At 40.2% G+C, this 23,072-nt stretch overlaps 1 long non-coding RNA gene across 1 annotated transcript; it reads left to right on the plus strand.

Annotated features, from left to right (window-relative positions):
• Positions 1 to 830: 830 nt before the first annotated feature.
• Positions 831 to 11,726, plus strand: LOC146979357 (uncharacterized). Its single transcript, XR_015036797.1, has 2 exons — positions 831 to 1,269; positions 11,494 to 11,726. It is a non-coding gene; the product is annotated as an uncharacterized LOC146979357 (long non-coding RNA).
• Positions 11,727 to 23,072: the final 11,346 nt, after the last annotated feature.

The following is a 23,072-nucleotide window of genomic DNA, read 5'->3' on the forward strand; positions in this document are numbered from 1 at the left end:
ATTTGTAAAACAAATTCGGGTGGTGGTGTTCACAACATTTGAATAATGTTAGGCTACATCTTCAAAGAAAATACTTTTATTTTTTATTATTGTTTAGCCTATGTCTCTTGTGGCTCCGTGTTTAAAACCTGCAAGATCAGTTTTAATTTTAATTTTATTATTATTTTTTTTACAGCTTTGAATAGTTTGGAATTTGTTCAGATTTAAGTCTCACACTCAGATCATCTTGTGATAGGCCTACAAGCTTTTGTTTGTCACTGGATAATCAACCTCCTGTATGCAAATCCTTTATTTCCTGGAACTAACACAGTGGCAGAGAGAGATCTATTTCACCCACCTATCTAATTGATAACAATTTCTGAATGCAGAATATGACATCCATAGGCTTGGGGGAAACTTCTGGCATTGCCATGCTGTGCATGCACTAGCGTTGGGGGAAATGAACTATAGGGTCATCTCTCCGTTTTCACTCTGCACTAAATGTGGAGACACACAGAGAGCGACACTCCTGACTGTGCTGAATCTGAGCATCACATCCACAGTTCATGCTTCAGACGCACAGGCCATAAAACAATGTGCAGAGTGCGCCTGCGCCACGGACAACGCCCACATCTGTAGAGCAGAAACCGAGCCCCCGACTTGTTTAAAAAAAGTTTCCATAAGATGATGAAGGCTTTTACATTTGCAGCTATACCATCGATTTGAACAGCAGATTTGTCGAATATTTTCATCTTTGCTTTTTGTTTTTATCCAAATGACCCTCTTCATTCAACCTTATGTCGTTTGGGGGGCCACCACAAGAGGGCACAGTCGACCAGACGATCTGCCGCAGCAGGTTGGCCTATAGCCTGTGTTGGATAATTATTTTACCTTTAAGTGCACCTTATTTGGTACCAACATGTTTTAAAATCTAACATCTGACTGCTACTGTGGCGCATATATCCGCAGATTATTGGCACGAGTGTCGCAGGATGATGTGTTTGCTGCAGATGCCATTTGAAAATATAGGCAGTGTAAGCACTGTAGAATCTAATTATTTCTTTGCAAAACCTAATTAGGCATTAAAAAAGGTTAACGCCAGCGCCTGAAACGTTTTTGTTTAATAATCCCATTACTGACGGCTCATCATGTATAAAATGGTGCAGGAGGACACTAAGTTTCCACTTGTTAAAGGGAATCTCTGAGAAATAGTCGCAGATTTTTGACACTATCTGCGATGGGAAATTATAGGGCTTGTAATTAAACTGCGGAGCCACAGCACAGCACAGAGTAAGTAAGGCTGCAGCGTCCTGCCTCGCATGCATTTTCTATGTTTAATTGATGATTCTGCCTGCTGCAAAAACATTGTCACTGTTTTTCTGCTGTTTCGTCTTTACTGTGGCGTCTGGTTTGTTGAACTTTCTGAACAGTCAGAACAGGCAGCTTGATGATTTTTTTGAGCGTCAGCTCCTCTCGGACCATTACCAGTCACCAGAGAGATCAAGGTGAGAATTTAAATGAGACAACATTTTCTGCCCGACTTTTAATTTGGCTGGGCTCCTGAGGAGGAACCGACTGCTGCTCTGATGCGTTTTCAGAGACAGAAAAAATACCCTCGTGTATTTACAGAATTATGAATATAGAGGCTTTTATAGGGAAATGAACGGGTAAGTCAGAGCATTGTGAAACGAGCCGGCCGCGCTCCGAGCAGCAGCAGAGCCACACCGCGGTTTACTGAGGGGACTCAGATACAGCATCCAACATTTCTCTTTTTAAATCCCATTTATAATGAAACGAATATATATATTTTCATCGCATATCATATAACTAACATGATTAGCATATATCAATGAACATTTTTTTGAAGAGTAAAATATTTACATATTTTTGCCCTGAGGCGATTTATGACATGTCCTCCTGTGCATCAGGTTGCTCAGCAGACAGGTTATTCTAACTCTTATAAACACAAAAAGCTCAATCGAAATGAAATTAACAAAATATTCTTATTATTCTTATATTATATAATAATAGGCTGCAAAAAATAAAATCAAGTCAAAGTTATAGGACACTGCATGTCTAATGTGGGCGACTGTGATTTAACTCGACAATAACATATTATTATTATTATCAATATTATTATTATAGCCTAGTTATTATAGCTATCATTATTATTATTGTTGTTGTTGTTATTATTATCATCATTATCCGGGGCTACAATAGGCCTAATGTTTTCCCCTCCCTCGCCTCTCACTCTCTGACATCCTCACAAACTCAAAGGTTTTTACACTTTATTCCTCCTTTAATCTTTTCTCTTTTACGCTTCTGCGTCAACAGTTTTCAATAGAGACAGAGGAATGAGTGAGGGAGCAAAGCGAGGGCCCAGTGAAAGAAACAACCCGCCGTGTATAACGCACTGAAAGCGGCTGTGAGGGTTGTGTGTGTGTCCAAGTGTCTGGCGGCTCTATTCGGCCAAAACAAACAGGGTGTGGAAGGGGATGAAAATCGGGACAAGCGAGGAAGAGGACGGGAAGAAAGAGTGGGTTTGATATTGTGGAAAAGAAGGACACGGTGGATTTCCCCTCAAAGTGGTTAAAGAAACAATAAAGCGAGTTTATCTACAGACTTTTTCTGCCTTTCATCTCTTTGTTGGCTGATGGAAGAAGAAGGAGGAGGAGGAACAGGAGGTGTTTCACATGAGCCCGCGCAGCATCAGTTCATGATGGACTGAATGAAAAAGACCTTTACACACTGTCACAGGTCACCTACAGTTTTAATACTGTGGGGCTTAAAAAAATAGAAAAAAAAGGAAACATCATTATTTTAAATCAATGCTCTTTTATTACAATGTGTTGAGTATGTTTTTTTTAAGCTCTGTGTGGATGTGGATGATTCTGCAGCAGAAGCAGCTTTTTCATGATTTGCAAAATTTTTTAAAACTTACTAAAATTCCTCTTTAAATTTAAATATAGTTTATTATTAATATACCCTGTCTATTATGGTGGTCCGGGCTCTGATTAGCATTCTGCACCGACTGCAGCAGATCATTATTTAAACTGGTTGTTTACCTCAGTGACATGATGAAAGCAACTTTCATTTTTTCTCTTTTCTTGTGGCAGATTTGGGTAATTTTCTGTCTTTCTTATTATTTATCTTTATTCAAAATCTAAATATATGATGTCTGCAGGCAATTTTCCTTTATAAAGGAGAAATAAAAACAGACTGTTGCTTCTAAAAAGAAGTTTATGTGGTTAAAGCTACAAAGTCCTATATTCTTACCTCATGAGCAGTTATTAGATATTGTGAACAGGTTATGTTGTGTGGCAGTATATATATTTTGATCCGAGGATGAATTTTCTTTCTTTTTTTTTTTAGAATATCCTAATCAAACATTTTCTTAAAAATCTTAAGAGACATTCATCTTGCAGGTTAAACGCCCAGTAACAATATTTAACATGCCGCCTGAGCCCATGGCACTGACACAGATTTGAGGGAATAATATATTGTGCAGATTGTTGATGTTTCTGTGCAGAGCTGGTCGACAGTCCCTCTTACATGCTGTTATCCTCCTGCAGTGAGCAGATTCAGACAGACTGGACGGTCTCGGCCTCTCAGCTCTCACTCATCAGCTTATTTCTTAAATGCAAGTCGTCTATTTCACAGCTACATCTGTGGTTTATAAAACCTCTGCTGTTGCATCTCCTCCACTTCTTTATCACAGCCTTAAATCTGTCTGTTCATATTTATAGACTCAGAAACAGTTTTACATGAACTTTCTTCCTCTTTGTTTTGTTTGATGTTGCTATCACTGCAGTGATTTGAGAAAGGAGGAAAGGAGCTCTCTGCATTTGGCCTATACTTTGGAATACAAAGGGTTAAATCTTAATACAATTATCACCTCTTAACAGGAGAAGTGCACAAACATGGTTATACATTATAATGTTATTTTTTAATGCATGGTCAGAGAAGAGCAGACTGGTACATTTTTAAAGACTGATTGTTTAATGTGATATTTTAAATCTAAAAATATCTCATTGCTGTAACATTCCTCAGTGTTAAAGAGATGTTTATTAATAATAATAATAAAAAAGAAAGAAAAACCCTACAGTTTCTGTTCAGTTGTGCTCTAAAGGAGGGAATGTGATGCCCGCATGGAGCCCTGAGCCAAAAACTATTGACATTGAAAGCAAAGGGGGATCCACCAGAAAGCTGACTTTTCCCTTTTTCGGAGTAAAGCTATGTTTGTTTCTGGGTTGAATGGAGGCCTATAATGGAACTGATGGCATCAGGATTGTCACCACAAATGGTCTGGGCGTTTTGCAAGGCTGTTTGACAGAGCCTATTATGTCATTGGTCACGTCCCTCCACTCCTTGCTCGCTTGGGTTTGAATGGGAGTGAATTAATCAAATGGTTTGAGAGGGATCAGCCAACTTAATGCACTTTGTGTCAAGGTCTACACACAGTGATCCGAGACCCCCGGCCCGCCGCTCTGCTACCTGCACTGTTTCCCTCTGAACATAACTATGTGTGTGTGTGTGTGTGTGTGTGTGTGTGTGTGTGTGTGTGTGTGAGCTGTGGCCAGACTGAAACCCAATCATGTTCCTGAGGACAGTTAATGTGGCACTAAAAACCTGAACTGGCTGTGACCTTTCATTCAGTGGATCTTTAAAAAATATATTGTTGATTATCACTTTCATAATGGGATTGTTAGTGATTCAAAGTGAGTTTACAGTCACATTACACACACTTCCTGTAGACATATTTAATATCATATTAGCTCAACTATTGTACTTTAACTTGATGTTGCATGAGGCTCTGCAGAGGAGAGTGAAAGACATAAGCACAATAAGACATTTTTAATTTTCTCTCAACTGGTCTTAAGGGTTGTAATGTAATAAGTTTATCTATTAAAGATGAGTTTGTTACAAGCATTAAGCTACTTGCTCTCTTAATATAGTAGTTTTTGCATCTGAAAATGACCACTGATAAAGAAACATGGTGACATCATGAAAGGTCAGCAGATCCAGACCTCACCTGAACAACAAACAAAAGAGCCATGACTGAAAAAAAAAGAAAAGAAAAGAAATCCTATATCAAAACACATCCACCATCATATTTGTTTTCCAAAAGCAGAAAATGGTCCAACTGGTCCTAAAAAACCCAGGCGCTGTGACGTTATTGCTTTATCAAACACAATCAAAATGTGAATTAATCAAAGCACTCTGCGTTATAGTAAAGTATGCACGAGGCATTGTTGGGCTGTAATGGATGGCTTTAAAATTTGACGTTATTATTTCCCGTCATTTCTGGAAACAAATTGAACATTTATTGCATATATATTAAAAATTATACAGTCGTCGAGAGAGGCTGATGTCTCTTTTATTGAGGCGCACCGAGAGGTGAGGTCTCACCGGATCAATTTCCCTGTCTTGTTACTCCCGCAAGAGGATGTAGGGAAAATGCCTGCACCGCTAAATTGATTCAGAAACGAATTCATAACTTGGGGGGTTTAAGCAATTTTGTGGCGACCAGTATTTTTTTCTCATCCCGGATCCCTTCTTTTGTTTCATGTTTTGATTGCTTCAAGTATCCGAACAAAGTTTGGTACCGAGACGGGTTTATTCTCAGTCATGATGCGGCTGTTGGTCCACGTTACGCCTATTTTTCATTCTTTGCAACAACAAAAAATGCATTTAATACACTGGGTTTTGGGTGGCTTCACAAACATAGCCATTAAGCAGTCACAATGCTTTTATTGTGCACTTGATCTCAAAATAGAGGCTGGTCTGACTGCAGGATCCAGACGAACCTATGGAAAAGGCCTTGTCTTTGTCTGCCTGCGCGGAGATGAATGGCCCGTGTCAACCAGATGATTAGTTTGCACTATTAAATTGTCAAAAAGGAAGGATTTTTCCCTAATAGTGCCTTTTCGCGAAGAATTATGGAATTCAGAGTTGTTTGCGACTGCCGGGGAACTTGCAGGGCTTCGCAGGGGCGAGGGCGAAGGTCAGGCAGAGTTCTCAGCCCCGCGTCCAGTGTGGCGCTGCAGTCAGAGGGGACGTGGAGACAGATGCAGGACCTATGTCCTACAGCAGGACGGATAGATTAATCTCCAGAAGAAAGATATCCATGCAGTGGCACTGTGATTCAACAAGCTGGGGGGTGCGTTTACCCGTCACAACGTGCGTAAAATTCGTGCGTAAATGCGCCAGTGCCAGGAAAGACTCAGAGCCAAAGCCAGTCATAGACAATAACACAGCAAATAATCAACATGTGACCTGTTTTTTTGTTTTGTTTTGTTGTCTAAATCCAATTCAAATACAAGTTAAGATAATTTACTTTCTGCTGCACACAGCGGCACACAGCGCCAGATCTGCCCCAGAACACGAGCTGTCTCTCTGCACGTCATGGCTGTCCTGCTCCATCCAGGAAACCCCCTTCTATTCTGCTCCAGCTCTATTCTAGTGCCAACGTTTTGTGTTAAATGTTAACAACTTGGCCTGATCCATTTAATCACCAACAACAAATCTGTGTTGACTCTAACACTCGCCTCCATTGTGCCCATTATGCGCCTGCCCTCACTTGAAGATTTATGTATTTTTGATATTAAATTCCTTCTGTCATCAAGACTGCTCTCTTGTTGACTTTTCTTGACCCGGCGACCCCGTTCCCCAAACTTTCCCATATTTAACGCGGGACCCACCGCACCAAACCCCCCCACACACCACACACACACACACAGCCTCTCCTGCTCCACCACCACCACCACCACAGCTGAATGCTCTGTGGCTCCTTTTGTTGGCATGTGCTGTTTGCACTGTTCTTGAACTTCAGTGAGCTGCCCTGTCCCCATCCTGTACTTTGAACCCTGCGGAACCAGCATCTTCCCTCCCCCGAAAATAACGACTTATTGTTCCCAGAGCCATGAAGTCAGATCACTACTACACTGCTGCAGACTCCGCTCATTTGTCGGGAAGCGGAGGAATGTCGCACAGCATCAGAATTTGTCCCATCATGGTGTGATGAGTTATGAGGAGTCCCCTGAGCTGAGGCTTTAACACTTGATTCCTGCGCTTCAGTCACATCGCATTCATCCTCTGTTGACGCAGAATGACGGATGCCCGTACACCTTTCCCATATATGACGTCCATGTCGTCTATACAAGCCTCCCTCTGGCTGCCCAGCTTGCTAATTAGTTAAACAAACGCTCATACTAATGATCCCACTGGCCTGGTGAGCTCTGGGGTTTTTGTTCCTCGACTTTGCCCCAAGCTTCTCCTGCTGGAAACTTGGCCCCGCTGACCCGACCTATCACGGCGCTGTGGAGACGGCTGGACCGCCCTGTCCGGAGTCCAACCCCCCAGGGGCCAAAGGGCAGCGTCCAAGGCCCGGGAATGCCACCACCAGCTGCTTGTGGTGACACCATTTACAAAAGGCGCTTGGTGAGCCATCTTTCTATGGGTTGTCAGTGTTGTGACAGTGTGGGCCTGACATTTATTTACTCTCTCATAGGAGCAGAAGACGCTGCTTTAGGTCTGAGCCAACTTCACTTCACTTTGAGTTCCTCTGAGCTGCTGCTATACTGTAAATCAACAACTTGTAATGATTATCAAGCTCTATAAGGGCGTTGTTATATGTTAATAGAATAACTTTATCAGCTGTAAAAACTACATTTGACTGGTTACTTCTGCAGATCATTGGGGCCAAAATCGGCAAGACAGGACACCACTTGGAATTAATATTAAATACATTATTACCAAATAGAAATGGGAAAATCTAACTGATATCCCCAAATTTGTTCTTAATGTCTTATAATTCATCAATGACGCATTAATAAATATATCCTAAGTACCTTCCAGATGCCCCATGCATCGTATACTAATAATCCCTAGTTATAGCTGTCAATAAGACATTCATTAACGGTTTTAATCAAAGTTATTAATCATCATGTCAGTAGATGCCTATTAAGAGATAATAACAGGTTAATAATTAGATTTTGGTGACAATAATCTGGGCTGATTTTAGGTTGATCTGCCCCAGAATGCAACTGTCCTCTGCTTATTGAGAATAACAATCTATTAATGATTTGTTTAGATTGTGGTTTAATGGAGACTAATAAATTGATGAGTATTTATTGATGAATCACCAACACTGAGAATAAACACCAGTCAAAAGGATTTGATGTGCTGATCAGATATAGATTTTTATTTCAATTAAATATTTAATGAGGCCACAATACAACATGATTCTTCCAGTGCTTTGGTTAAACCCTGGTCATATACACGGCAGTGATATAACTATGGTTTGGGCTCTGTGATCACAGGTCTGGAGGTTGGAGCTTGTGTTTCAGAAACTATCCTGGGTTTATGTTCTGCTCTTTCTAAATTCAAAACGTTTTTCTTTCTCCGCCGCGCGCGCTGCGGTTAACACTGGCCCCATTACACGTTGTCATTTGTGGGCTCTTGGTGTTATTTGGACAATGTTTGGCCATTTACCCGGCCTGTGTCTGCGCGCTCCAAGGAGGTCTCGACAGAAATTGATACTAATTGCGGGGACTGTACACTGCTGGCTGGTGGAGCGCCTGCAGGCAGTTGGAGGACCTGCTTGTCACCGCCTAATTGACAAGGGCTTGTCTGTCCTGGGAGCAGCTGGTCCTAAGCACTGGCGCACAATCGCAATCTTGACACGGCCTCCACTCGCCTGAAGGAGTTTGGAGGGGAAGCGCCGTTAAAGGGAGATTTATTGAATCTCCCTTTGGGTGACGCTGTATTAAGTAGGCTATACGCAATATAGGCTTATTTCCGCGGGTGCAAAAAGGAGACACACTCCCGGTATTAATAACAGAAGGTGCCAATTAGGCCAGACAGGTGACATTTCTCGTGACATTATATGAATCACTGCAAACAAGACAAGCGCGGGTAAATAAAAGCCATGAGCGGCGCTGGTCTGAAATCGGTTTTAAGGAACAGTTATTTTACTTTTGCGCAGCTACATGACACACAATGAGCCTATATGCGCAAATCGGATGAATGCAGGGGGATGTGTGTGTCGCACCAGCCATTCAGCTGCACAGGCGCGAGCACAAATAACATCAAGCCTCACAGTAAAAATAATCAATTCATTATTGTGGCCCTGTTTCTATTAGCCCATGCCTTTATAGCTGAATGCATCAAGAGGGGAAAAAAAGCCAAGCAAGTATTGTTGTCGTCTGCAAGTGGAAAAGGTTTTCCTCCACTTTCCCACTGCCTGTAAAGAAACGCTGCTTTTCTGGCCCTTTTGAACTGAAAATCGTGATTTTTTCCCCTGGTGTTCTCCGGACGCGCTCCTTTCTTCCCGGGGAACAATGACAACACTGGAGCACCCCGCCGGTGCGCCACAGTTGGGGATCCCCCGGATTGTTTTGGACATCTTTGGATTTCATCAATCAAAATGACTGCAGTTTTCCATAAAAATGCTGAATTTGGTCGTGGAACCGAGCGGGCAAGGTAGAAAATACGAGGCTGTCTCCCTCGATGATAAATGGCCATCCTTTGATTGAGCAAATAGAGAAATACGTGCCACAGGGACTGAGAAACAGGCAGAGATCGTGGAGAGAGGACTCGTGGTCCTTGCGTCAGATCATACCAGAGATGAAACGACAGGGGCTGGAAAACCAACTGCATTTTCCTAAAACCAGGGAAAAGTCTTCAACTAAGAGCAGGATGAGCCTTTAGTATACATGTTTATAATTACTTAAAACTCATATTTTAACCTGACTTCTTCTATTTTGCCATGCTACAGAATATTAAGTTTTGCATGACTCTTTTAGAAGTGGGAAAAGTAACAAGAGCATGAAACCACCTCTTCAACTGAGGCTGAGCCACTTGGTGCCAGATATCATCCCAGTAACACTGGACTTTCCTACCATGTTGCTGCGTGTAACAAACCAGATTATATGACCTATAAATATATAGGAGTCTTTGGCCCTGCATGGACCACTGGAAGCTGATCCAGAAGCCCTGCGTGTCTTCCCACCAATAATAAACCCCTGTTAACATGGAAATACCACTTCCCATTGACTGAAACCCAATTAACTGGCATCTCGCGGCAGCTCCGCGAGGAAACAGACCTGGAATGAAATTTGGACAAATTGCAAAGTAAAACTTTTAATTTCCTGAAAAAGCAATTATGATTTAATGGCCATGCAGCAGACGCCTCTCAAGGTGTCCTCTCTAACTGGCCTTAATGCTGCGGCTAATTATCCAATATTGACATTTTGTCCCGCCTCAGGTCAGCGGGTCAACAGTTGGAGATTAATGGCACTGGAAGGAGGTTATAGGACAAGAAAACAAGACCAGATCATTGTTATATTACTATAACACTACTGTATGTCGACTCTGTTGCAGATTTCCAAATCCCAGTCACAGTGATTCTGTGTCTCTGCAGCCTAAACATATGTTTTACACCTTATTGCACATTAAATCCAGCATCATATTAATACAACATTCAAACATGATTATAATAAGAATTTATATCTGTGGTTATGAGCAGTGACCTTATGTTAGTGTTAGGCCTTTATGCTCTTTTTTTTTATAACCACAATTAGGCTTTATTCCCTTTTCCCTATTAAGCTTTTTATTGTAGGATAGAAATACCCCCCCTTCTCCTCCCCCTCCTCTCTCAAAGATATAGCAGAGTTGACTGGCTTGTCGTGCTTGAAGAATTGTTTAATTTCAGGGCCCCGGCGTTTCCTGAGGTGAGGTCTGCATTGGCTGCTAATAGAGATCTAATTGATGGGCTGAGTCCCGTTTCCGTGCTCTCTCTCCCTTTATTGCGCCCCGGCGTCTGCTGTAAAATAGGTCTGTAATCAGATTCCGCCTATTTCTCCTGAAGCAGGATGAGAGCTCAGGGCTGTGCAGCGAGATGGGCCAAAAAAAAAAAGAAAAAAGAAAAGCAAGAAAGGAGAAAAAGAAAAAAAATCGTTATTAAAAAAGTTAAGCCTGGAGTAGAAATTCGACAAAGGCTCCTGCTGAGGCTTGATGAAAAAGAAAAGCAGAGAGTGAGCCTCAACATACAAATTCTCCTCTTTTGAGCTCAACTTTTGGTGAAATATACCGATGTTGGCTGTCACACCCATCAGTGAGTTTATAGTGACCTTATCAGGTTTTATCAGTCAGAATATTCCTTTATTCCTGAGGGGATTTATGGTTTTGCTTTAATATTTGTACACTGAACCCCCTCTTCTAAAATTCAGACTGATAAGATTAATATAGATCTGTCATAAAAGGCTTTGTTATTGCTGCCAAATGCCTACTACAATTATTATTTTAACATGGTTATATGTGCTTTCATGACTCAGTCTCTCAGTTCATGATCTAATCAAATACCTCACAGGCCGATCTGCCAGTGTTGTCATGCACCCAGAAGGTACAGAAGATGCCAATCAAATCAGACTTGAGACTGGCAGCAACAGAGAAAACAACCTGATTCTCTGTTTCTTTCCTCTCCTCTCTGCTTCTCTCTCCCGTCTCCTATAGAGCTTCCTGGAAGGCTGTGATTGGACGCCTGTCTGGGCAGTGATAGCAGCCCTGGAGCCGAGGATGATTGATGATGGCGAGGGCAAGGCCGAGCGCTGGCAGCATAAAGCCCCATAGACGCCTCAATAAAGAGCCTGGCTAGTGGAGAGCCAGGGCCCCGCTCAATAGGACCCCTCCGCCTCCGAGGACCCACGGCTAGAGGAGTGCATGGAGAGACAGAGAGAGGGAGAGAGAGGGAGAGGGAGAGGAAGAGAGGGAGAAAGAGAGGTGCTCTGTTGTTGGATAATCCGTTTAGCTATCGAGCCAGCAGCCGTCTGAGGCTGGATAAGTGCAGCGACGGATGTGTGTGGGGTGAAAATAGCAGGGGTTGGCTGGTGGAGTGCTGGAGGGGGCTGGGGAGGGGAAGGTGTGGGGTGTGGGGGGGTGCAGCAGGGACACAGGAGATGGAGAAAGAGAGAAAGAGAGAAAGAGAGGGAGAGATGGATCATCCAGTCTCAGGATGCATAATGGGGGGAAAAAGGGAAGTGAATGAACCACACTGGAAATGAAATCTGCAGGCTGCTTTTCACACACGCTAGAAATTATCACAGGGCAAAAGAGAAAAAAAAGTGATTAGCACCTCGAGTGAGCGATAAGACGCCTCTGGAGCTGCTCTGGTGGCCGTCATTCAGCCCACAGATGCATAGCAGCGGTGACCTTTGCTTCAGCGGATCAATGAGACCCTGCTAGGTTGGATTCCTTCGGTGCTGCGTCCACTGCTGTGGCCCCAGACCGCAGGCAGCCCTGTTGTAACCCCCAGTGCACAGCAGCTCTGAAAAGCACAATTAGGAAGCAATCTGCTCCTACCAAGCCAGCTTTCAGCGACTCCAGCATGGCTACACGGTGTCCTGCAGACCGTCCTGGCTGGAGTTGGCAGGACGGAGGCCTGAGAGAGCGGAGGAGCCGCAGAGTGATGGCCTGATGGTCGTCTGCAGTCTGCAGGGTGCAGAGAGATCAGAAATCATTATACAGATCATTATGGTGTTGCACAAACACTTTAACTTAAGATATTATCAAAACAACTTGAATCAACACTATTTATCTGATGTAAAATTAGATTTTGAACATTTTCAAATGTTAACAAGTGTAATTCAGTTGTTTTAAATAAAATCTTTATAGCATTTGCATTTTTTTTTCACATGTTTGTGATATCATACTGTATGTTCTTCATGAAAATAAATTTACCAAAGTTTTCACAAAACATCTGCTCTCTGTTCTTTTACTTCCTGCTCTTCCTTGTATCAATTAAATACATTCAGTTTCTCTTTTGGTAGAAATTCAGTATCAACTGAGTGAAAGAAATCCAAGCAGGTTTCATATCCAATGTCTTTTTATTAGTCATAAAACATGTTTTTAAGATGTGTGAATTAACAATGTTAATTTTACTAGATATGATCCACTAGGAACCAGTCCCTTTGATCCATTGTAATGTTATAACTTTAACTTATTGATTATAGTTCCCTCTTGATGACCTAAAGTTCACATAACCCTGAGAGTTTCATCTTTCTGTGGTGGCCAAAGTAAAAGACAGGACTATGCTGAGGTGTTTAGTGAGTTACATCTGAGTCCAGGTCTCAGTTCTACGAATGTGTATTTGTTTTTGAATGCAGATATTTTATTTATGAAAATGAGATGATTCATTTGAAAAGAGCTGTTAAACATGTAATGTATCGGATAACAACAGTGGAGACAGTGGTAGATACTATAAATATACTGCCTTAACATTGGTGTCCCATTCGGTCACGAACAAATCTCCTAACTTGGAGTTATACAAGAGTTTTCAATTAGTTTCTGTGGCCATGGGCTGGGAACAGGAAACCAATCTCTGAACCACTTTACTGTACGTCTAAAAATGAACAAAACTTCTTACCCAGGGTTGACAGCAACAAGACGTCATCGGGGTACTTTTATGAAGAGTACGCACCAGATGACGACAGAACCTGTAATGAGAAATGGTAAACAAACCTGAGGAGGTGACGGAAAAGCTGTAAACACTCACATCAAAGACTGATTGTAGGACACGCTGCCAAATTTCAACATTAAAATACCTTTTTGTCATCGTCGCTCCTGCTTATATTTGGCTCATTATTAACTTTCATGATTTGAATCAATGACTTGCACCATTTACTAATTAACCTAAAAAAACAACAACGAATTACCTCTTATTGCTTTACAGGCAATTACAGCCACAAAAAATCTGTGTGAGCAGTTCAAAAGCAGTAGGTTAATGAGAGCGCAACAGTCTAACATGTCTTTATTGATTTGTGATTAGTGTGGGGGGCTTATTCGTGGGGTATCCATAACTTGATTCTGCCTCAGATTTTAATTGCCTAATTGGAGTGATTATTTAGCAATGGGAAACCATTCCACCTGTTCCTCTTCTGTACTTCTGCTGGTGTCAACAGTGTTTGGCAAACACATACTCTGAAGATTTACAGTGAAATACAAAAGAGTAAAAATATTCAATAAACAGAAATATTATCAACAAATTCATGTTTTAAAAGTAAAAGTATAAATTAGCAGTGAAGATATTCAATTTTGATTGCAGCTGCTCAAGGTAAAGCTATAGTAAGAGGAAATACTTTATTTACAGTATACATTAATTCCCAGCATACAGGTTGGACTCCTCCAGACTGTTATAAGAGAGAATCAGTGGAGTCCACCTATGTAATAATATGTTTTATATAGACAATATTTTTTAAGGACATTAAAAAACACTAAATTATTAAAGGCATATTGGCAAAAATACAAAACTGGCTGTTATAAAATCACTTAAAATGTAAATAAACTCTACTATAATTGTATTTGTGCATTGTATATTGTTCTTTGATTGTAAATGAACAAGAAAACAGTAGCTAGAATAAGTAACAGATGTCTTTGTTGTTTACTTATTCTACACATTTCTCCTGTAGCCTACATTACCCACAATGCAACTGACCTCTTGCACTCAGTTACAATAAACTATAACTTTTAAAATGTGTTCAGTCACCCTCATTTCCCTTCATGTTTCACAAAGATTACAATGGTTCAAATGAAGCCAGACTGCCATATAGCACGAGCAGCATTACAGATATCTGGATTTATGCATCCAAAACAGACATGACTCGTGATGGTCTCTTTACGACTGGCGTGGAAAACATCTGTTTACAGCAAGAACAAATCCAATCCTGCGTGGGTGCTCAGGCGGAGCCATCATCCAGCACTGAATAATTTCATATTGCGGCTGTTGTTGTGTGCATTGTTGGTGGGCAGAGGTTAACAAAAGGCCAAGACAAATCCAAGCCACCGGCGTTGGCCGCATGGGGAAATGTTGGCAAGCGAGCCAGAGAATAATCATAGGCTAATCTGATTTCCAGCTCTGATAATGGAGGCCAGGCTAAATAAGAAAAATTCCAGGCAAATTTGTGCAAATGAAAAAGGATTCCTCCTGACATAATGGCACGGTGCAAGGCAGCCTCTAATGAGCAATAATCTGTCTAAGAGCTTCTCTCTCTCCCTCTCTCTCTCTCCCTCCATCTTCTATCTCATCCTGTCTCACCGTCCTCCCCCTCTACTCCAGCTCTCATCGGCTTCTTCTCTTATCCCGAGGAGGTGCATGTCACAGCCATGTGACACAGAGATAGAGGAGGGAGGAGGAGGAAAATCTGCTCATATAGGAGGTGTGCAGGAGTATGGGGATCGAAATTTCTATATCAAATGGTGGCCTTGGCCTATCACCAGTTTGTATGATGTAGGGTTGCAGAAACCTCGTCTTACCAAGCCATATGGAATTTGTGTAATAGTGGAAATGACTGATACCTCTGACACTCGGCAGCTGGTGAAAAGGTGAATGGGTGAAAACAGCCGGCCCGGCCATGTCTGAAAAATATATAATACAATTAAATTCAGGTGTTCTCATTTTGGTTGTTTCATTTTGATTAAACAAACTTTAGAGGTGCTGTTAGGCATTATTAATCTTCGGACAGATTATCAGTCTTTATACTTTGATAAGAAAACTGGCTGTAGTTTTAGAGCAGAGGGATATCAGATTAATATCAATCTTCTCAATTCAACAAATTCAATAGGCTATTTCCTATAATGCTCCTTTAAAAACTAAAGTGCAGCAAGAACATTTTTATCTGTCTTCAATACAAATCAATTTGATTGATGCTGTAATCTGCCATATTTTGTCTTGTTTCACTCTGCAACAATCAGATACTAGAATATGGAAAATATTGAAAAAGCTTGTTGACAGTTTATTATGTACAAATGTATTCCACAATCTGTTTGTCAATAAAAATCTATTTACTGGTTTTGTTGAAACTGTTTCATGTAACTGCTGATTCAATGTTATGGTAATTTTTGCTTGAACATTGAATAGTATTAGAGATCTTTATATTTAATGCACCTGAACTAATATTACTGGATTGGACAAAAACAAGTTTAAAGGCATACTGTATCATATAATAAACTAACAACTGTATAGGGTTCAAAAATAGGCTAGATAAAACTTACTGAGAAATACTGAGACTTGAATTAGCCTAGAAAATCATTAATCATCAAACAACTTTGCTTTTTCTTTTCTTTTTTTATTGTGACATATTGAAAAGATTTTGGAGTGATCTTGAATCTCACTTTTTCCAATGCTGCTAAATCTGTCAACTTTCTTAATGTTAATGTTATGTTAATCCAGAAGATCACACTCTTGAACACCTGATGAACTTTATCATCATTTAAGCAACATTTTTTATTCACAAACAACAATTTGCTAAACCAATACCTCGCTCCTTTTCTAATGGAACTAAACTCTGTGTTTACATCTCTTAATTTGATATAACAAAAAAAGCACCACATTCCTGAGTCACTATGAAAAGTTTGTGATGAAAGTGACAAAAAGAGGCTTATTTTCTCTATGTAGCCTATTTTATTTTATTCTTTATCTCTTTTGTACCTATCTTTGACTTATTTATTTATCTTTTCTTTAAACTATATTTTTGTAATGATCTATAATTTTACAATGCTTTTGACTATTTGCAGGACTCCAGACTGCCCCTAAATGGGAGCATTTTGCCCCTAAAATTTGAGCCAGTGCAAGTAATTTTTTCATCTTGTGCATGTGCACAACCAGTAATTTTTTAAATTTTTTTTAAAACTTTGGTGAAAGGGATGGCTCTGGAATATCATACAGACCGAGGTGTAGCCTGTAAGGATCAACGGAAATGTGAATATTGCTTTGCAACCCGATTTAGCTACAGCAGAATTTTCTCTTTGCGTTCCTAAAATTTTTAATTAAATTGTTTTTTGATGTGCGGTACGTACTGCATCAATGCTGTATTATACTTGCTCAATAAAAAAAATAAATAAAAAAAAGTTGTTGAGGCTGCTTCACCATCTCCACCTAATCCAAACATGTTAGCATCGTTAGCACAGCTGGGGGCGAGTTCCGGCTGGCTAGCAAGATCAGCTAACAAACCAGGTAGCTGACCGGCTAACCAGTGCTAATGTAGCTACAGCACAATGAGTTATAAACAAAGTATCAGACCGATATTTGTACCAAAAATCGCTTGAGGTGTTAGATAATTATTAGATAAAAATGAAGCCAACTAACGACTTATGTTCCTCAGGTCCTATGTTCCCCGGTTTTCCCAAAAAGGGTCCTATGTTCCCTGGTCGCAATACATACTGGGGAACATAGGATCCTTTTTCTAAAAAAGGGTTCTATGTTCCCTGGTCCATACAAAGTGGGGAACATAGGACCCAGGGAACATAGGACCTGGGGAACATAGGGATGATCCCCTGCTGGTTAACCATTGCTCTGCAACACACTAAATAATTTTACAGGTAAGTTTTATTAAAAAAATAAATAAAATAAAATAAAATAAAACAAACCCCTATTGTTAAGCTGTTATGAAGGAGTAGGCTAAATAAGCTATAAATGCCAAAACTGTTTTTGTACCAAGATGTTTTAGTCTCTTAACATGGGAGTCTATGGGGATTTAGGAGCATGTCCCTCATGGTCATTCGAGGAACTACAGGTTTTGTTTCTTCCATGTAGGCTTCATTGTCAGGCCTGGAGGTCATATGGTTTTCATCTTAATGATAATTGTGTGTTTGTGCACATGCATTTTAACAATGATGCAGAAACACATTGTAGGCTACAGTAGCCTAAACACGACAAACACTAAAATAGCAACAACACTGAGGTAATCCTCCTTACAGCAGTGTGTGTATGTGTTATAATGTCACTATTCACAGCAGCAGCAGCAGCAGCTGTGAGACAATTTTACCTCCATAGAAAAAATAACAGCCCTCCCTCACCCACCCCTCCCTCTCTCCTCTCTCTCTCTCTCCCCTTGGCCAGCAGCAGCAGCAGCAGCAGCAGCTTGGCTCTGTGTTCCTGACAACTTCCATAAATTATTGGAGATTTTCATATTTCAAATTTCATCTGCATTCATGCGCAGCGGCCAGGACCCAGTGGAGACTATAGCGTCGGGGTGTCGGGTGTGGAGGAGGCGGCAGCAGCAGCAGCAGCAGCAGCAGCAGCAGCAGCAGCCCCCTCGGTAGCAGCGCTGCCACCGGCTGCCTGGCTCAGTGGCCCCAGAGACCCTTGGCTAATTGAATTGCATCCCCTGATTAGATTATCCTTGCGGCAGCTTGCTGCCAATCTGAAGTATGGGTGCCTTCTATCCTACTTAACCCTTCTGCCCCCCACCCGCTGCTGCAGGCAAACACACACACAGACACACACAGCCAAGGCAGAGTGTCCAATATATTCAGGGCCATCAAAGTTGGCCAGTTTTGTTATTTTTCTTTTGCATTGTCTTGCCTTGTAAAAGTGGCCATCTTTCATCGCCTGGCCCTCACCACCACTCGCTCTTTGCCAAACAGCCGACTCTGGCAAACTGTGAGTGTCATTACTCCAAGTTTGTTTTTCTGTTTGTTTTGCTCTTTCTCCACAGGTTGTGCTCAGTGGCCGTGCTGCCAGCTTTTTTTGAGGGACTGGCTCCATAGTGGAGACGAAGCTGGTGTCAGGCCAACATACAGGTTCAATCACAGCAGGGATCGTTGCTTACAGTGGAGGTTTTACAAGACACTGTATTCATCACCCAGTTCCTCTTCAGGAGTTTAACTTTATTTGGCCATCACAACTTAATTATCCCCACATCTTCATTTGTGACTATTTGTGGCTCAACATTAATTCAATTGTTCCTGTTAACATTTCATAGGCTTATATCATCTCTATCGCCCCATTGTATTTTTGCCTTGTCTATACAATAATGACATTTTAATTTCACTAGTGGGGAATAATGTAACTCTGACTAACAGATTATAACATTATACTGCTCTACAATAAAGTATAATAAAGGTATTTGCAGACAATCAGTAGGCTAGTAGAAAGTAGCTTTTATTATGTTACATGTACTTAACCTGAGTATTTGCATTTGATGCCACACTTGACAACATTTCAGAGACAAGTGTTGTATGTATTACTCCACTATTGGTTTCTCAACAGTTCTTACTTGAAATAACAACATTAAAATGCTCCTTACAGGTTGGTACATCACAATAAGATAATATAGTAATAACAGTATAGGCTATAATACTCTTAAGGGTCAACCGTGGACAATAGTTCGTGCTACCGGTATTTTTTAAGGGAAGATTTTGTTAATTACAGATGACAACTTACTTTGACCCAAGTCAATGCAGAACTTTAACGTTTCAGGATTTCTACTGTTCTGAATATTTTTTGCACATGTGTATAATATGTAAAACTTGAAAATGTGATGGTAAGTGATACAAATGTAAACAGTCTCACATCCTGGTCTGGTGATTCTTACACAATGAGTATCAGATGTTTTATTTGTATGTGCCGAAAACTAGCTCAGTCTGAGTTATTATTAGCCCACAAAAAATGCAGATTTTTGTGAAATGATGTTCATTCATGTAGCACTTAGATTGCACAACAATACGCAAAAAAAATAAAAAAATAAAAAATAAAAAATCATATTGTAATTATTGTGATTTTTAGTTTCAGATTCCAGCATGTATGGTCACTTTTACTTTTTATTTTTACTTAAAAAAATATGAAATTTTTGTTGGTCTTGTACGAAACAAACATGTCCCTTTAAGTCTCTGTAATAACAACAATAGTTATGGTGCAAACACTGAACAACAATACTGTGACTCACCTTATCTTTGTCAAAAAAAAATGGCTGTCCCATTTGTATGTTAAACTTTTGATTACATTGCGATTAATTGTGCCACCCTATTTAAAACCATTAAACGTTGTCAGAAATATTTACATTGCGTAATTATTTTATATATTTTAATTGTAGTTCTGCATCACAAACACACACACAGTGATGCCACCATGTAGTATTTTTGCCAAACAAGTCCACCAAACATCATAAATGGACTCCAGCCTGGTGACCCTGCAGTGACTGCGAACACCACCTCACCCCCCACAGTCCCTGGGACTACCAGGCTCATGTCATCTCATGCGTTGCCACATTTCAGTTTTGGGCCGATGCATAACCCAGATGAATATAAGTGTTCGCTGAGGAAAAAGTCATGTTCTGATGTAATTATCATCTATTGCTTCCTGTAATCATATCAGATCTCTTTTGAACAATAATCTCATGGTGAACGTCTGGAACGGAGCCCTCCTCCTTGTTTATTGTTCTCCACTCCGGTAAAACACAATCGAATTGAGGACTCAGCTATTAGATTTTTTGCTCTGTAGAATAAACTGAAATCGTATTTTTGCTGGAAATTATCAATACATCTTGGAGAGCCAAAGTAAGAAGACAGAGCAAAAGTAGACCCTGGGTAGAGGGAAGGAGGGAGGGAGGATGAAATAGATGAAAGATGAGGAAGAGTTGATGGGAAGACTTTCACCAACTGGAAACGGGATTTATTGACATACTGAGGTCAGATGTATATGCTGCTGTTTGCAAATCGCATCAAAACTCCAAAGTACTGCACAAGATACAGAAGATACTTTATTGTGAAGCTGTTAAATCCAGCAAATAAAATGGGCATGTATTGAAATGTGGAACGGAAGCTGTGTACTATATATAAGAATAATATTTCACTGTTGCCAGATAAAAAAAGGAAAAAAAAAAAGAATGAAGGGGAACTGCGTTTTTGTAGCAGAGAAAATAAAGCCAATTTGTCTGTGAGCACTGTTCTGAAAAGTTTCAGAAGTTATGAGGCTCATTTATCAGATAAATTACAGTGTCAACCTTTAAACAAAAGAACAAAAAACAATATTGCAATCAGCAGAAGATAATGTTCTCATACTGAACAAAACATCTGCTGTACACCATAACAAAAAAAACCAAAAGAAAACCAATAAGCACACATTAGCATAGCTTCAGTCCAGACCGATATTACCAAGAGTTTACTGTTTCTTTTGTCCTGTAAGTGATTCTGACAGAATCAAAATAATAATAACAATAAAAAAAAGTCAAAGTCATACTCACAGTCTTTAAAGTCACGCAGCAGGTCTGCAGCATTTTGCATCTGTTCTGTGCAATACTGATGACACACAAAGTTTGAGACACAGGCAATAGCTTTAATCTAATCAGCAAACTCCAACAGTAAACATGGACAGTTGAAGAAATCCATCCTGAAATGTGATTTTAAAAAAGCAGCAGTGCAGCCAGGCCGTTTGTAATAAGATATAGACAAACAGACAGTAATAGAAGAAAATATAGATACATATACATTTAGGCCTATCCTCAATCACCTCAGACTGTAAAAGTTAGGAGTGAAACAACTGTACTGACCAATCAAACTATTATTGAGTCCTTTATGAACTTATTCCTATATCTAGATCACTTTTTCTTTTCATATGTAGTGAGGACACTGAACCCTTGTCCTCAGAGGACTTTTAACAAACTGATAACGTCTTTCCATTTTTAGTAACACTGGCAAATTATTATTAGCCTGGTTTGCTGAACCCCTCCAATGAACAACAATTGTCCAATTATAACAAGTTTTGACAGACCTGAAAATTAGCAACTAATGAGTCTGGAGTGTTGTCTTTCCCAAAACATTAACACAATAGTAAAAGTGTTGGAACGGATTAACTGGACTGGTCTAATGTTGGCTACAAACATTAGCAGATCATGTGAACTACTGTTTACATTACAAAAAAAAAGACTAATTATAGCCACTATTTGGCAACTGGTTATTGATAGTAACTCTAGTTTGTGCAACTTGTGCATTATTATAATTCAAAGAGTTAATTTTATGTCTAGGTTAGCTGGATGCAAGTGGCGGAAAAATTAGGCTACACTCAACAAAAACTACATTTCTTTAAATGGTTGCTTGAGTCTGGCATATCCACTATTTGGCAACTGGTTATTTATAGTAACTCTAGTTTGTGCAACTTGCATAGGCTTAAAATTCAACAAGTTAAGTAGGTTTAGCTAATTAGCTGGATGCAAATAGCAGAAAAAAAAGGCTACACTGAAGTTGGCCACCAAAACAAAAACTACATTCAAATGGTTGCTTGAGTCTGGCTCCAAAAGTGAGTCCTTCCTCACAAACTTTAATGTTAAAATGTTCAACTTTCCAGCAGAAATAAACATGTTTACTAGTGCATACAGTTCGGCTGCCAATTTCCTCCTGGGCCTAACTGTACAGGTGACGTCAGCCAAACAAATATATATGTTATATGTATATATGTATATGAGGGAAACAAAACATGAAACTACAATGATATCAGGTTTTCGACTAATGTTAGCAGCTTGTTCCTTTTTGAGATTTTTATATAGCCTAGGTCAATAATCACACTGGGAGTTGCCTCACCCCCATAAATAGGATTGGATACTTGGCCAGTAGCCTACTCCACAAGTTTTGACAACTTGCGTATTAGTAGCTATAAATTCAAAGAGTTAACTGTAGGTTTAGCTAAAACTAGGTTGGCTGGATGCAAGTAGCTGAAAAATGAAGCTACACTGAAATTGGCTACCAGAACAAAAAAATCATTTCTTCAAATTGTTGCTTGAGTCGGGGTACAAACAAATCAGTCACCAATTTCGTCTTTAGAATAACTGTATGAAGGACGTCAACCAAACATGCTAATAGGTCTATAGCTATTAAGGAAATGAACCAGAAACTAGATGCTATGATATCAGGTTTTAGACTAACGTTAGCAGCTTGTTCCTTTTTGAGGTTTTTGTATAGGTCAATAATCACCCTGGGAGTTGCAGTTAACTCACCACCACACAGTAAATAGGATTGGATACCTGGTTAGTTTGAAATCAATCAATCGGATATTTTTAACACAGTAGCCCAACACTTGATTTAACATCCTCAACTATCAGTCACTTGACTTGACTGTGTGTATGGAAAAAATAAATGCTGTTTTGGTTTAGTGGGGGTAGTAAGAAGTGCATTGGTCAGTATGCATTTGTAGACATCTTGAAATCTGAGCTGTTTGTGGAGGCTTCAGATTAATGTTGAGTGTGTGTCTGTGTGTGAGGGAGAGAGAGAGAGAGATGTGTGTTCACCTGTTTGTGCTGGACCAGGAGGCTGAGGATGCTCAGGCA

The sequence above is a fragment of the Trachurus japonicus genome, chromosome 10 (genome assembly GCF_045865225.1).
Source record: "Trachurus japonicus isolate A0001 chromosome 10, Traja_1.0".
NCBI classification, from domain to species: Eukaryota; Metazoa; Chordata; class Actinopteri; order Carangiformes; family Carangidae; genus Trachurus; species Trachurus japonicus.